Raw genomic sequence first — 17,784 nt, 5'->3', positions numbered from 1 at the left:
TGGCATATAAATGATTCTCACGTAACTTTTGAAGAACCAGACGCACCTGGGTAACATGTTGTTCCATTGATTCAGAATAAATCAGGATGTCGTCTAAGTAAACGACCACGAATTTCCCTAGGAAGTCACGGAGCACATCGTTAATGAGGTTTCGAAAAACTGCTGGAGCATTAGACAAGCCGAACGGCATCACCAGGTACTCGTAGTGACCCGACTGAGTACTGAAGGCCGTTTTCCACTCATCTCCAGATTTAATTCGGATGAGGTTGTACGCTCCTCTAAGGTCAATTTTAGAAAAAATCACAGCAGAACGTAACTGATCAAAGAGTACAGAAATCAACGGCAAAGTATAGGTGTTTTTAACTGAGATCTTATTCAGGGCTCTAAAATCAATGCAAGGTCTAAGCGAGCCATCCTTTTTCTCCACAAAGAAGAAGCCTGCACTTAAAGGAGATTTTGATGGTCTAATAAATCCTTTCTCAAGGCTCTCCTTTACATAATCATTCATAGCCGCAGTTTCTGGCCCGGATAATGCATATAATCTTCCCTTTGGCAATGCGGCACCAGGAATTAACTCAATAGCACAATCATAAGGCCTATGGGGAGGCAGAATGTCCGCATTGCCTTTGGAGAAAACATCAGCAAACTCCTGGTATTCCACCGGAATGGGTTCTGGAATGATAGCTGCTACTCTGACTGGAAACGTGATACATTCCTTATCACAAAAAGTACTCCACTGTGAAATCTCCCCCGACCGCCAATCAATGGTGGGATTATGAAAGGCCAGCCAAGGGTGACCCAGAACAACTGGAACTGCTGGGCAATGTGTAAGAAAGAACTCGATTTTCTCGGAATGTAGAGCTCCTACTGTAAGTAGTACAGGAGGTGTACGGAGAGAAATAATCCCATTAGACAGCGGACTCCCATCTAAGCCATGCATGGTGACACACCTACCCAAAGGTAACTGAGGAATGCCTAAGGCCTTAGCCCAAGTTAAATCCATAAAGTTTCCTGCAGCTCCACTGTCAACAAAAGCCGACACCGAAGAACTGAGGCTGCCAAAGGAAACTTTAACTGGGACTAAAAGGGAGTTATTCGAGGAGATAAGCTGCAGACCTAGGTGAACCCCCTCACAATTCACCTGGTCAAAGCGTTTCCCGACTTGTTCGGACAATTACGAGCAAAATGTCCCTTACCCCCACAGTACAGACAAAGACCAGAATTTTGCCTTCTGGCTCTTTCTTCAGAAGACAGCCGGGAGAGACCCATCTGCATGGGCTCCTCTACGTCTTCAGGAATGGAATATACACACAGAGTTGACCTTACAGGTGCTCCTTTTTCAGCCCTCCGCTCTCTGGGACGACGACCAATCTTAATAGAAAGCTCCATGAGTTTATCGAGAGTCTCAGGAGCGGGGTACTGAAGGAGACTGTCTTTTAGAGACTCTGATAAGCCGAGGCGAAACTGACTGCGCAGGGTTGGGTCATTCCAGCCACAGTCGTTCGACCAACGGCGAAACTCCGTACAATAAACCTCCGCAGGATCTCTACCCTGTCTGAGAGCGCGCAACTGACTTTCAGCGGACGCCTCTCTATCAGGGTCATCATACAAGAGCCCTAAAGACTCAAAAAAAGTGTCAACTGACAACAATGCCGGATCCTGTGCTCTTAAACCAAATGCCCAGGTCTGAGGACCCCCCTGGAGCAAAAAATAATAATCCTGACCCGTGGAGATTCAGTACCCGAGGAAGTTGGTTTTAAACGAAAATAAAGTTTACAGGATTCTTTAAAATTAAAAAACTTTTTTCTATCACCAGAAAAACGGTCAGGCAAATGCATCTTTGGTTTAGGGACTACCCTTGGGGAAGCTCGCAAAAGATCTTCCTGCGACTTCACCCGAAGAGAAAGATCCTGAACCATCTGAGTAAGTTCTTGAATCTGGCTGACTAAGAGCTGACCAGGATTTGGCCCTAAACCTGTTGGATTCATGATGCCGATAAACTCTCACAAAACTGAATGAGAAAAAATTAAACCCTGTTTAATTTTAAGTTTTGGTATGGCCGGTAATAATGTTATGATTCCAGCACTCTGGTCAGAGGAGATCTTATGGCAAGGACCGGAGCACTGGAACGGTATGCTGGGGAAGGGAGCAGGACAGGAAAATAGCCCCTGGCGCCCTAACTCTGTTGTCTCACCCGTGTTGTCAGAAATCCCCTGCGAGACTATGGTTTCTTGAGCCCTTGGCAGCCGCGTTTGAAGGGCGGATTATGTCTGCCCAACTTCGATGCCCCCCGGTCTTAATGAGAGACAAAGGGAAACCCGAGACAGGGTGATAACAAGAGGCCCTCTAACTAAACAACCAGGCCAGGGGCTAAGCAAACTCAAAACTATAATATGTGCGGAGAAACCGCCAAGGAAAAGGACAACCAAAATATCCACTTGTCCAATTCTCCTACCCGGCACCGCCGAGTACCAGAGAGGACTTGTGGAAGCGGAACCCTCCGCAAATGCTCCAAACACAAAATATAAAAGGTAAAGCGGCTGAGCCGCAACACACAGCAGAGCCGCAACTCACGAACACCACTGGATATAAAACGGTGATCAGTCAGGACTCCAGGGACGAGATGGTAACTGCCGAGTACAGGACTTCTGCGGACTGGAATGACCGGATACAGCAGGACTGGAAACAGACTCTCAGCAAACAAAGGCAGCATGCAGGAAGCTATTACCGGCGTCTGTGAGAAGCCCTGGGAGTGTACTTAACAGAGAGTCCTCCAATCAGCTGTTTAGAGGCTGATTGGACTAAATGCCATGCAGCTTCCTTGCTGCACGGCCAGAGAACAGGTGAACGCATTAAATCCTAAAACCCAGCAACGGGGAACGCGGTCCGCCAGTGGCGTCCCCGTTGCTAGGGTCCGTGCGGCTTCAGCGCGCCCGGCGTCTAGCGTTGCTAGGGAGCCGGCGGCTGTACGTGCACGGCGTCCCCAGTTGCTAGGCGCCGGGTCGCATGGACAAGCAGACCCCGGCGCCTAACAGCGGTGATACAAAGCGTAGCCAGCCTAGGAACGAGTTGGCGTTTGCGAGATGCTGCTACTGGTGCCGCCGCTGCTGTTCTTGCTGCGGGAGGCAATACATCTACCCAGTGGGCTGTCACAGTCATATAGTCCTGAGTCTGCCCTGCTCCACTTATCCACATGTCCATGGTTAAGTGGACATTGGGTACAACTGCATTTTTTAGGACACTGGTGACTCTTTTTCTGACGTCTGTGTACATTTTCGGTATCGCCTGCCTAGAGAAATGGAACCTAGATGGTGTTTGGTACCGGGGATACAGTACCTCAATCAATTATCTTGTTCCCTGTGAATTAACGGTGGATACCGGAAACACGTTTCTCACCACCGAGGCTGCCAAGGCCTGAGTTATCCGCTTTACAGCAGGATGACTGCTGTGATATTTCATCTTCCTCGCAAAGGACTGTTGGACAGTTAATTGCTTACTGGAAGTAGTACAAGTGGTCTTCCGACTTCCCCTCTGGGATGACGATCGACTCCCAGCAGCAACAACAGCAGCGCCAGCAGCAGTAGGCGTTACACTCAAGGATGCATCGGAGGAATCCCAGGCAGGAGAGGACTCGTCAGACTTGCCAGTGACATGGCCTGCAGGACTATTGGCTTTCCTGTCTAAGGAGGAAATTGACACTGAGGGAGTTGGTGGTGTGGTTTGCAGGAGCTTGGATACAAGAGGAAGGGATTTAGTGGTCAGTGGACTTCTTCCGCTGTCACCCAAAGTTTTTGAACTTGTCACTGACTTCTGATGAATGCGGTCCAGGTGACGTATAAGGGAGGATGTTCCTAGGTGGCTAACGTCCTTACCCCTACTTATTACAGCTTGACAAAGGCAACACACGGCTTGACACCAGTTGTCCGCATTTCTGTTGAAATAATTCCACACCGACGAGGTGATTTTTTTTGTAATTTGATCAGGCATGTCAATGGCCATATTCGTCCCACGGACAACAGGTGTCTCCCCGGGTGCCTGACTTAAACAAACCACCTCACCATCAGAATCCTCCTTGTCAATTTCCTCCCAAGCGCCAGCAACACCCATATCCTCATCCTGGTGTACTTCAACAGTGACATCTTCAATTTGACTATCAGGAACTGTACTGCGGGTGCTCCTTCCAGCACTTGCAGGGGGCGTGCAAATGGTAGAAGGTGCCACCTCTTCCCGTCCAGTGTTGGGAAGGTCAGGCATCGCAACCGACACAATTGGACTCTCCTTGGGGATTTGTGATTTAGAAGAACGCACAATTCTTTGCTGTGCTTTTGCCATCTTAACTCTTTTAAGTTTTCTAGCAGGAGGATGAGTGCTTCCATCCTCATGTGAAGCTGAACCACTAGCCATGAACATAGGACAGGGCCTCAGCCGTTCCTTGCCACTCCGTGTTGTAAATGGCATATTGGCAAGTTTACGCTTCTCCTCAGACGATTTTGATTTAGATTTTTGGGTCATTTTACTGAGCTTTATTTTTTGGGATTTTACATGCTCTCTACTAAGACATTGGGCATCGGCCTTGGCAGACGACGTTGATGGCATTTCATCGTCTCGGCCATGACTAGTGGCAGCAGCTTCAGCACGAGGTGGAAGTGGATCTTGATCTTTCCCTATTTTACCCTCCACATTTTTGTTCTCCATTTTTTAATGTGTGGAATTATATGCTAGTAATATATCAATAGCAATGGCTTACTACTAAATATACTGCGCACAACTGAAATGCACCACAGGTATGGATGGATAGTATACTTGACGACACAAAGGTAGGTAGAGCAGTGGCCTACTGTACCGTACTGCTATATATTATATACTGGTGGTCATCAAACTGTGCAAAACTGAAATGCACCACAGGTATGGATGGATAGTATACTTGACGACACAGAGGTAGGTAGAGCAGTGGCCTACTGTACCGTACTGCTATATATTATATACTGGTGGTCAGCAAACTGTGCAAAACTGAAATGCACCACAGGTATGGATGGATAGTATACTTGACGACACAGAGGTAGGTAGAGCGGTGGCCTTCTGTACCGTACTGCTATATATTATATACTGGTGGTCAGCAAACTGTGCAAAACTGAAATGCACCACAGGTATGGATGGATAGTATACTTGACGACACAGAGGTAGGTAGAGCAGTGGCCTACTGTACCGTACTGCTATATATTATATACTGGTGGTCAGCAAACTGTGCAAAACTGAAATGCACCACAGGTATGGATGGATAGTATACTTGACGACACAGAGGTAGGTAGAGCAGTGGCCTTCTGTACCGTACTGCTATATATTATATACTGGTGGTCAGCAAACTGTGCAAAACTGAAATGCACCACAGGTATGGATGGATAGTATACTTGACGACACAGAGGTAGGTAGAGCAGTGGCCTACTGTACCGTACTGCTATATATTATATACTGGTGGTCAGCAAACTGTGCAAAACTGAAATGCACCACAGGTATGGATGGATAGTATACTTGACGACACAGAGGTAGGTAGAGCAGTGGCCTTCTGTACCGTACTGCTATATATTATATACTGGTGGTCAGCATACTGTGCAAAACTGAAAGGCACCACAGGTATGGATGGATAGTATACTTGATGACACAGATGTAGGTAGAGCAGTGGCCTACTGTACCGTACTGCTATATATTATATACTGGTGGTCAGCAAACTGTGCAAAACTGAAATGAACCACAGGTATGGATGGATAGTATACTTGACGACACAGAGGTAGGTAGAGCAGTGGCCTTCTGTACCGTACTGCTATATATTATATACTGGTGGTCAGCAAACTGTGCAAAACTGAAATGCACCACAGGTATGGATGGATAGTATACTTGACGACACAGAGGAAGGTAGAGCAGTGGCCTTCTGTACCGTACTGCTATATATTATATACTGGTGGTCAGCAAACTGTGCAAAACTGAAATGCACCACAGGTATGGACGGATAGTATACTTGACGACACAGAGGTAGGTAGAGCAGTGGCCTACTGTACCGCACTGCTATATATTATATACTGGTGGTCAGCAAACTGTGCAAAACTGAAATGCACCACAGGTATGGATGGATAGTATACTTGACGACACAGAGGTAGGTAGAGCAGTGGCCTTCTGTATCGTACTGCTATATGTTATATACTGGTGGTCAGCAAACTGTGCAAAACTGAAATGCACCACAGGTACGGATTGATAGTATACTTGACGACACAGAGGTAGGTAGAGCAGTGGCCTTCTGTACCGTACTGCTATATGTTATATACTGGTGGTCAGCAAACTGTGCAAAACTGAAATGCACCACAGGTACGGATTGATAGTATACTTGACGACACAGAGGTAGGTAGAGCAATGGCCTACTGTACCGTACTGCTATATATTATATACTGGTGGTCAGCAAACTGTGCAAAACTGAAATGAACCACAGGTATGGATGGATAGTATACTTGACGACACAGAGGTAGGTAGAGCAGTGGCCTTCTGTACCGTACTGCTATATATTATATACTGGTGGTCAGCAAACTGTGCAAAACTGAAATGCACCACAGGTATGGATGGATAGTATACTTGACGACACAGAGGTAGGTAGAGCAGTGGCCTTCTGTACCGTACTGCTATATATTATATACTGGTGGTCAGCAAACTGTGCAAAACTGAAATGCACCACAGATATGGATGGATAGTATACTTGACGACACAGAGGTAGGTAGAGCAGTGGCCTACTGTACCGTACTGCTATACATTATATACTGGTGGTCAGCAAACTGTACAAAACTGAAATGCACCACAGGTATGGATGGATAGTATACTTGACGACACAGAGGTAGGTAGAGCAGTAGCCTTCTGTACCGTACTGCTATATATTATATACTGGTGGTCAGCAAACTGTGCAAAACTGAAATGCACCACAGGTATGGATGGATAGTATACTTGTCGAAACAGAGGTAGGTAGAGCAGTGGCCTCCTGTAATGTACTGCTATATATTATATACTGGTGGTCAGCAAACTGTGCAAAACTGAAATGCACCACAGGTATGGATGGGATAGTATATTTGACGACACAGAGGTAGAGCAGTGGACTACTGTACCGTACTGCTATATGTATATAGTTATACTGGTGGTCAGCAAAATTCTGCACTGTCCTCCTACTATATACTACAATGCAGCACAGATATGGAGCGTTTTTCAGGCAGAGAACGTATAATACTGGTGGTCACTGGTCAGCAAAACTCTGCACTATCCTCCTACTATATAATACTGCTCGTCCCCAGTCCCAACAATAAAGCAATTAGCACACTGAGCACAGATATTTGCAGCACACTGAGCACAGATATGGAGCGTTTTTCAGGCAGAGAACGTAGATATTTGCACTTGCAGCACACTGAGCACAGATATTTGCTGCACACTGAGCACAGATATTTGCAGCCCACTGAACATAGAAACTGAGAGGACGCCAGCCACGTCCTCTCACGAACATCTCAAATGCACGAGTGAAAAATGGCGGATACGCGCGGCTCCTTATATAGAATACGAATCTCGCGAGAATCCGACTGCGGGATGATGACGTTCGGGCGCGCTCGGGTTAACCGAGCAAGGCGGGAGGATCCGAGTTTCTCGGACCCGTGCTAAAAAAGGTGAAGTTCGGGCGGGTTCGGATCCCGAGGATCCGAACCCGCTCATCACTAGGTGAGGTGTGAGCTGGTGTATATCTCACCACTAGTTTAAAAGTAAATCCTTTCCTCGAAATGTCCGTCTCCCTGGGCACAGTTCCTATAACTGAGGTCTGGAAGAGGGGCATAGAGGGAGGAGCCAGTTCACACCCTTGAAAAGTCTTAAAGTGCCCATGGCTGCTGCGGAACTGTCTATACCCCATGGTCATGAAGTGGACCCCAGCATCCTCTACGGACTAGGAGAAAAGGATTTACCGGTAGGTAGCAAAATCCTATTATCTCAAAAATTAGAGCTGATAGGCGAAAATTTATGTTATATTTGAAATCAGCACACCAAATATACATAAATCAGGTAAAAAATCCTCGGCACCAAAACACGTGTTGGGCTGTGTTATGTTTCCTAAAGACTGACAAATTGAATGAAACAGAAAAACTTCTAATATCCAAATCTTTCACATGAGGAACAATTGTTCCTAGACTCAGAAATTGTTTATTTATAAAGATACATGTCTGCGGTTGTTATATCAGGATAAAAACAGTCTGTGAGACCATGCCATTGACCTTTCATCAGAACAATACCCAGAGGTGCAAATAATAAAAATAGGAACAGCAGCTGATATGGGAGAGAATCATCCAAAGTGTTGGTGTGCCTCATTGCACTTGGGACAGCTGGTGATACAATGAGAGGCTGTGTTAATTTAGTCTGTCAAGTAGCTTTTAACTGCTACTGTAGCTGCAAAATGTAATGATTGTTCTTCTTTATCCATTGGTGAGTGGAACTACAAATGAATGGACAGACCAATGTTTTTATTTTTTTTATTAAAAACATGAACAGTTCTTTGAAACTTTCTTTTTTAATGTACTCAGTTTTTAATTAACTAAATTGAGGGGTCTATTTATTGTATGGCGAAAACCAACAAAAAAATAACTATCACCAGTTCACCACATACTGATAACTACACAAGGCTCTTTCTCTACTTAAATCAGGATGTTCACTAATACAGTATGGGCTTGATCCAGTTAGGTGCAAGTCTGCTAATGCGAGTTTGTTTAATGAAACTCACAGACTTCTCACAAATGCGCATACCAGGGAAATGGAAGATACAAATAGGAATGCCAATTTGTGGTAGTCGCGCTGAGGGAGTATGAATTTTCTACAAAATGCAAGCAGGGAAAAGTGCATGAAAAAGTGGGGAGACCTTCCTGCACCCCCAGAAAGGGCTCCGGGGGCGTTGGGACTTACCTGTCCAGTCCTTATGGCGGAGTCCTTCTGGGAGCGGGGCAGGCTGCTGGCGGTGGGCGCTGGGGGTTAACAGGCTGTTAGGAACTCGCAGGAACATGCATCTGGGCTGTGCTGATTGCGGGAGTGCTGCGGCATCGGTACATCTTGGATTTCGGTCATGTGACTAAGGAGGCCAATCAGCTGCTCTGGAGGCTGTGGATGGTCTCAGGCCAATAGCATCGATCAGCAGGTATTAAACTGGTCAGTCTTGGCTGTGCAGGTGGAGGTGCAACGTCTCTGCTCACACTGAAGCAGTGTGGCAACTCTGTGCTCTTCAGCCTTGCTTTTGCAGCATCCAGGGAGTTTTCTGCAGTCGGTAACCGGACAGTGCTTTCTCAGTCTCAGTTCCAGTCTCAGTCACAGTTGTCTGGCCATTCCAGTGATACATGCCCGGTCTCCCTACTGCATCAGCCAATCCAGCTTGTCTGGATTGGCTGATGCACCACAGACTGCATAAAAACTCTCATTGCTCAAGATCTCCACAGTTACCAACCCTCCCGGAGTGATTCTTTCAACTGGATCACGGTAGAGACTTCCCGAGGGCTCTTTCTTCTGGATAACCTACTCTGTCTTACACGTGCTGCGCAGCATGATTTTTCCTTGTTTGAATAAACCTACGAAATAGACTATCATTCTTCCTGCTTGACTCTTGTTTAAAGAAACAGTCCAGCCAGCTTCTAAAAACCCGGAACCGGATCCACAAATCATTTTGGATCTAACAGACAACTTCAGATAGAATGCGGTAAGTGGGCGTAGGGACAGTACTGGATGCTTTTAAAAGGGTTCAAACGGCTGATTTGTGCATTTCTTTTAGAAGTAAATATATATATATATATATATATATATATATATATATATATATATATATATATATATACATATGTACCACTGGTGCCCGGCACTCCCGGTCCTGCTGGTGTAGATTGCCTGGGTGCCCTCCGTGCTGGTCAAAACATGCATTCAAAAAGAAGACGGCGTCACTCCAGGTCTTTCAAGTGGTAAAAGTGTATTTCAAATAAACATCACAGAATCCAACGTTTCGGGGCCCGTAGCCCCTTTGTCAAGGTGTGTGCAGTGCAATAAAGGAATGGCCTTACCTTTTAAAGGTCCGTGTCACCCACAGTGAGGAGGAGCTTCACCCGCGCCGTCACCGCTGCCGGTAGCCGGGGTGCTTCCGGCGTCCCGTGGAATCCTCGTCACGCGGAGATGCCCGCCCGCTTCCGGTGTCCCGCAGTTGTGACGTAACGATTGGGTCTCGGCCTTGGTGTCCATGGCAACCCGTGCCGATTGCCAATGCGCATGCGCGCCGGGTTCTGCAGAAGTAAAGTGTGAAGGAATGGTAGTGTACAGTATACTAGTGCTCCATATTAAATATAACAGTGTATGTAAAATACAGATAAGCCAGGGTCCCACTTAACACCCTAACTAACAAGGCTCTATGTCCTATAATAATAAGGTCCTGTCAGGTTCTTAGCTGCAAACCAGGGTTATATTCCTCATGTAGATACTTCTTGTATAGCTAATGACTGACTGTGTAGACGCGAGGGACAAGGTGGACGGGGGGGGGGGGGGAGGGGAAGGGGGGGGGGGGGAGGGGAAGGGGGGGAGGGGGGGGGAGGGAGGTTGGGATGGACGGTTGGGAGGGGGGGGGGAGGCAGTGGGGAAAAGAAGGGGAAGGGGAAGGGGTGAGGGGAGTTGGGAGGTTGAGGTGGGTAAGAAAAATTGATTACCTGCTTGTCTAAAACGGGGGGTGGGTCTCATACATATATTGAATTCTAACCTCTAGCCCTAATGTAGTACTACCGGGACAGAGACATAGATACATAAAGAGAGCAGAATAGGCCACCACCTCATGTCATCTGTATAAGTCAGAGGGAGAGGGGTAAATGTCTCCCCGAAGCAACTTGGGCTAACGGAATTATTTCTTTGTTAAGGAGTTCCACAGAATCTGTTCATTGAGTCCTTTTGGCTAGATCGTTTCTAGCTTGAATATCCAGCGTGCTTCCATATTCAGCAGCTTTCCATTTCTGTCCCCTCCTCTTAGACTCGGCGGGATGTGGTCTATAATCATGTACTTCAGCGCGCTGAGCTGGTGCTGCTTGTTCTACTGGTTGATCTGATTTTCCATTCCTGATGGCTGCCGCAATAGCCGATATATGTAATGCCATCCTTTGTCTCAGGTCCCTGGTGGTCTTCCCCACATATCCTAGTCCACACGGACATGTAATAAGATAAATTATGTGCGTTGTTGTACACGTTACAACATGTCGGATACTGAAGACTTGGTCATTGCTGGGATGTTTAAACTTTGATCCTGTTAGTAAGGATTTGCATGTAGTGCATCCCAGACATTTATAGCACCCAGGTGCTTTTGTGAGGAAGTTCATCGGGGTGTTGGTCTTAAATCCTGTAATATCTGAATGTACTATATGGTCTTTAATATTCTTGCCTCTCGTGAAACAATTCATTGGTCTTTTTGATCTAAAGCATCTTAATTTATTATCGGTCGCTACAATTGGCCAAAGGGCTTTAGTAGCTCTCTGAACTACCGGGCTGGAGGTGCTAAATTTACTGGTCCATGGTATAGTATCCTTATTGTCCCTTGGTGTTTTCCTCAGCAGTGTATCTCTTTCGAGATTCAGTACTTCCTGCTTTTGCTCCTGTAACTTGATTGGGTCATACCCCCGTTCTGTGAATCTATTCACGACTCTGTCTAGTTCTGTGTCCAGTGTATCATGGTCACTATGGATCCTCGCTGTTCTCATCATTTGTGACCTTGGTAGTCCTCTGATAAGTGGCTTGGGATGGTGGCTATCGGCCCTCAACAATGTATTCTTGTCTGTCGGTTTAGAATACAGGGTGGTGCTGATCTTCCTTTTGTCAATCTTGACTGTCACATCCAGGTAATTCATACTCGCCGTATGGTTCTAAAATGTGAATTTAATATGGTCTGCTTTCACGTTAATATCTTCCATTAGTTCTTTGAAAAGGTTTTCACCACCTGTCCACAGCATAAATACGTCGTCTATAAACCGACAGTATAGTAGTATATGTTGTTTTATGTTTAAGTTTTCGAAGAACAGCTTCTTTTACTCCTTAAACATGTACACATTTGCGTACGCTGGAGCTACACTACTCCCCATTGCGCATCCTTTGCGTTGTAGGAAATATTTCCCGTCAAACAGGAAATAATTCCTATGTAGTGTTAGGGAGAGGAGATGCATAAATAGATCCAAGTTCACGGCCTTCATGTTTTCAACCTGGAGAAATTCTCTGACCGCCTCCAACCCCTCCGTGTGGGGGATGCTTGTGTACAGATTACACACGTCCATTACACACATCTGTGTGTCCAGTGGGACTGTGTCTATGCTTTTCAGCCTTAACAAGAAATCGGTTGTGTCTTTAATGTACGTTGGTTGTTGCGTGACCAGAGGTTGTAGTATACAGTCCAGGAATTGTGATATTGGCTGGTATAATGAGTCTCTAGCCGAGATTATAGGTCTGCCAGGAGGTTTATTGTTATCTTTATGAATCTTAGGTGTGGTGAAGAGGACCGGTACTGTTGGGAATTTCTGTGTTAGTGCATTGTGGATCTTGCTGGAAATGTCGCCTCTGGATTTAGCTTCTTCCAGGACTCCGTCTAATTCTTGCTTGAATTTACATGTTGGATCCATCTCTAGCACTTGATATGTCTGTGTCTCCCCCAGTTGACGGTAGATCTCTTCCCGTTACTCACATACATCTTGTATTACCAAGCCCCCGCCCTTATCAGCCGGGCGGAAGACAACATCTTTGTAGCCACTTAGATCCTTTAGTGCATCCCTCTCACCTTTTGACATGTTGTTCCTTTGTTGTCTTGGGGTACTGGTGTAGCGCGTAACAGAGTCATCCATTAACCGTATGAAGGTTTTTAGTGAAGGGTTGGATGACTGGGGGTCAAATGTGGAGGTGGAACGGGTGGATAGAAACTTATTAAATACCGAAGTATCTGTTTGTGTATCCATATGTTCTTGGAAGTATTCCTGTAGCCTTAGTTTTCGCGAAAATTTGTGTAAGTCCATTTTCCAGGAGAAAGCATCGTGTCTGTTGGTTGGGACATATGAGAGACCCTTATTAAGAACCTTAGTCTCTAATGGTGTGAACGTTCTAGAGGAGAGATTGTATATTAGGTTTTGTTCTTGGCTGCCCGGCTTCTGTAATCTCTTGTTTTGGTCCCCTCTACGGGTGGTCGCCCTCTTGTTCCTTTGGCTTTGGCCTGTGCTTCCCCTAAAGGGATCTCACTTAGCGGGGTCGGGTTTTCATCTGAGTCGGGTGCTAAGAATTCACTGTCACTATTTGAGGAATAGTTGTGTTTAAATCCTCCTTCTCTCCTCTTCCTCCATTCCCTCTTAAAGGTATAGTTGCGTGGGCCGGTCTTGTGTGTGTCACCTCCCATGAGCCACTTGTAAACTTGATTATCTTCATAGTCACTTTTGACAATTAGATGTTTATTCCTCTTAAAACGTATAAGCTCCTTCTTGTAAAGGTCACATTGGGCTTGCAGTTTGGAAATCCAATCATGTGACGTATCTTCCTGGAGTGTCTTTAAATTCTCTTTTTCAAAATTGTTGATCTTATCTCTAGTCACCTTCATCTCTCGTCCCACTTCCTCTACTACTAATAGGACTAAATCAAGGCTACATTTGTTCAAAATTGCCGTCCATTTATGGCAAAAATCAGGATTATATCTACCCAACGTGGGCACATTTATAATCCTAAATCCCCTCGGGATCATCTGTTCCCGATCATACTGGGAGAGGGAGATCCCATGCATAAGGTAGTCAATTTCTTTTTTCTTTAGTTTTAGAAGCTGGTTAAATGTATCCTGGGCATCTAGCTGTATTTCTGCCTCAGGGAGTAGGTCTTTAAACAAGAGTCTCTCTGCGTCACTTTCATTATAACTAAACGGGCCCCCCTTGGGTTTTGTCATACTCCGGCAGCCGAAAGTTTCACTGGCTTGTGGACCCTCCATGATATAGGTTAAGTCCAAGTGGTATCCTGTGCTTGTCTGGTGCAGTCCAGTGGAAAGTGCAGATGTGCTAAAGTGCACCAGTGATTAAGTGCCTGTGCTCCTTAAACCTAAATGGGTCACACAACTAGGCTCGTTTCAATATTATAATTAATCTAAAGATGGTCGGACTCTAATGGGTGAAGGAATGGTAGTGTACAGTATACTAGTGCTCCATATTAAATATAACAGTGTATGTAAAATACAGATAAGCCAGGGTCCCACTTAACATCCTAACTAACAATGCTCTATGTCCTATAATAATAAGGTCCTGTCAGGTTCTTAGCTGCAAACCAGGGTTATGTTCCTCATGTAGATACTTCTTGTATAGCTAATGACTGACTGTGTAGACGCGAGGGACAAGGTGGACAGGGGGGGGGGGGGGAGGGGGAGGGGGTTGGGATGGACGGTTGGGAGGGGGGCCAGGGGAGGCAGTGGGGAAAAGAAGGGGGGGAAGGGGTGAGGGGAGTTGGGAGGTTGAGGTGGGTAAGAAAAATTGATTACCTGCATGTCTAAAACGGGGGGTGGGTCTCATACATATATTGAATTCTAACCTCTAGCCCTAATGTAGTACTACCGGGACAGAGACATAGATACATAATATATAGCAGTATAGGCCACCACCTCATGTCACTGTATAAGTCAGGAGGGAGAGGGAAAAGTGTCTCCTGCCGAAGCAACTTGGCTATCAAGCTAGAATTAATTCTTTGTTAAGGAGTTCCACAGAATATTCTGTGGAACTCCTTAACAAAGAAATAATTCCGTTAGCCCAAGTTGCTTCGGGGAGACATTTACCCCTCTCCCTCTGACTTATACAGATGACATGAGGTGGTGGCCTATTCTGCTCTCTTTATGTATCTATGTCTCTGTCCCGGTAGTACTACATTAGGGCTAGAGGTTAGAATTCAATATATGTATGAGACCCACCCCCCGTTTTAGACATGCAGGTAATCAATTTTTCTTACCCACCTCAACCTCCCAACTCCCCTCACCCCTTCCCCTTCTTTTCCCCACTGCCTCCCCCTGCGCCCCCCTCCCAACCGTCCATCCCAACCTCCCTCCCCCCCCCTGTCCACCTTGTCCCTCGCGTCTACACAGTCAGTCATTAGCTATACAAGAAGTATCTACATGAGGAATATAACCCTGGTTTGCAGCTAAGAACCTGACAGGACCTTATTATTATAGGACATAGAGCCTTGTTAGTTAGGATGTTAAGTGGGACCCTGGCTTATCTGTATTTTACATACACTGTTATATTTAATATGGAGCACTAGTATACTGTACACTACCATTCCTTCACACTTTACTTCTGCAGAACCCGGCGCGCATGCGCATTGGCAATCGGCACGGGTTGCCATGGACACCAAGGCCGAGACCCAATCGTTACGTCACAACTGCGGGACACCGGAAGCGGGCGGGCATCTCCGCGTGACGAGGATTCCACGGGACGCCGGAAGCCCCCCGGCTACCGACAGCGGTGACGACGCGGGTGAAGCTCCTCCTCACTGTGGGTGACACGGACCTTTAAAAGGTAAGGCCATTCCTTTATTGCACTGCACACACCTTGACAAAGGGGCTACGGGCCCCGAAACGTTGGATTCTGTGATGTTTATTTGAAATACACTTTTACCACTTGAAAGACCTGGAGTGATGCCGTCTTCTTTTTGAATATATATATACATACATATATATATAAAGCAAATTAATTTTGTTTAATTACATATTAACAAAATGGAAAAAAGTTGTACAAAAGGTAATTTTGCAGTAATTTGAGGCCACTTTAAATAATAATAATAATAATAATAATAATAAAATAAAAAAGAATAATAAAAAGCAATTCATTTTCATTGAAATTAAAAGTTACATTTGGGGTGTATTAGAATGAAAAAAGTTGATTTTGGTGTAATTTGAGGACATTTTGTTTATCCTCAATAATGACATGTAATTATTGTCCTAATTAAGCTAACTGAAAACTTCCAAATGCCTATATACAGATGGGTCCACATCTATCTTGACCTTTAATAGGATTAACTGAGACTGGCCAGTCGGACTTAATCCCCTGCTGTAATGACTTAGGCCCTCATTCCGAGTTGTTCGCTCGCTAGCTGCTTTTAGCAGCATTGCAAATGCTAGGCCGCCGCCCTCTGGGAGTGTATCTTAGCTTAGCAGAATAGCGAACGAAAGATTAGCAGAACTGCTACTAAATAATTATTTGCAGTTTCTGAGTAGCTCCATACCTACTCACAGATTGCAATCAGCTCAGTCCGTTTAGTTCCTGGTTTGACGTCACAAACACGCCCTGCGTTCGACCAGCAACTCCCCCGTTTCTCCAGACACTCCCGCGTTTTTCCATGACACGCCTGCGTTTTTTAGCACACTCCCGGAAAACGCTCAGTTACCACCCAGTAACGCCCCTTTTCTGTCAATCATTCACTGATCAGCAGAGCGACTGAAAAGCGCCGCAGGATCCACAGCAAATCTGCTAAGTTTTTAGTTAAATAACTAAGCGCATGCGCCCTGCGTGCCTTGCGCATGCGCAATTAGCAACATATCGCAGCATAGCAAAAATCGGCAATGAGCGAACAACTCGGAATGACCCCCTTAATCCCCTGCTGTATTGTTCTCTATATTGTATTGCAGTTGAGAACAATAGATGAAGGGTTTATGTTAATAAGTAATGTTCTGCCTATGCGCAGAAAACTAGTCAAGATAACCGTGTCCAAGCGGTTCTGAAAATAGTCCCAACATTTCCTTTAAAAAAATTACATTTTCACTACCTCTTCACACCCACATTCACAGTGCATGTTCGGCGTGAGAGGGAGACGCAGGACCCATCTTGCACCGAATTGAATCCACCCCTATCAGTGGCAGAACTATTGAGTGGTGGGCCAAGGTGCAACAATTTGCTTTGGGCCCCCACCATCCTAGTCACTATGCCAAACCCTAAATTAGAGACTCTTATGCCGAAAAGGGGAGGGTGCGTGGCCTCATTGCATACATGGCATCAGTATTATTCCTGTACAGTGCAAAATAGTCTTCAATCAAATCAGAATAAGACTATTTTGCATTGTACATGGATAATACTGATACTGTGTGTGGAGTGAGTGCTGCGTATATAGTGAATGGGTCCGAATGGGGTGGGCTGAGTTTCCGAAGGGTCTTTACCAACCTTTGCCCATGCCAGAACTGCAGCATATGGAGGGTGGCTCCTCCTATCCTCCCTTAGTTTTTGTGCAGAGACGTTCACAAGATTGCGATGTAAGATCGATGGCACTGGTGTCAATGGCAGAACCACCTGAGATGGGCCGAAAGGAAAAGCCAGGAACTTGGAGAATGAGGGGAGAGGGATCCTCTTTCTCCTTACCAGGGCAAAGTTTCATTATGGTGACCTCTGTCCCAGTGTCCCAGTGAATAACAGTCACCCTTTACATATATGACCACCATATACTACAGACAGCATTAGTGACAGCCATATACTACATCCAGCATCAGTGACCTCCATATACTACAACATACTGTAGCATTAATGACTCACATATAAAACACACAGCATTAATTGCCACCATATACTACAAACAGCATTAGTGACCTCCAAATACTATACACACAGCATCACACTCCTAATTACAAGCCTCAGTCTCATAAAAAAAAAAAAAAATATATATATATATATATATATTGCAGACAAATGTAGCCGGCACTCACAGACTTGAACTGTGATGAAGAACTTTGCC

At 45.5% G+C, this 17,784-nt stretch overlaps 1 long non-coding RNA gene across 1 annotated transcript in view; it reads right to left on the bottom strand.

The window, feature by feature from the left end:
• LOC135051048 (uncharacterized) overlaps window positions 1–17,784 on the bottom strand; it is a 170,013-nt gene that overhangs the window by 11,248 nt on the left and 140,981 nt on the right. The window lies entirely within an intron of this gene.

The sequence above is a fragment of the Pseudophryne corroboree genome, chromosome 2 (genome assembly GCF_028390025.1).
Source record: "Pseudophryne corroboree isolate aPseCor3 chromosome 2, aPseCor3.hap2, whole genome shotgun sequence".
Classification (NCBI taxonomy): Eukaryota; Metazoa; Chordata; class Amphibia; order Anura; family Myobatrachidae; genus Pseudophryne; species Pseudophryne corroboree.
Note: the sequence above shows the minus strand (reverse complement) of the source record. Positions and strands in the feature narration are given on the sequence as shown.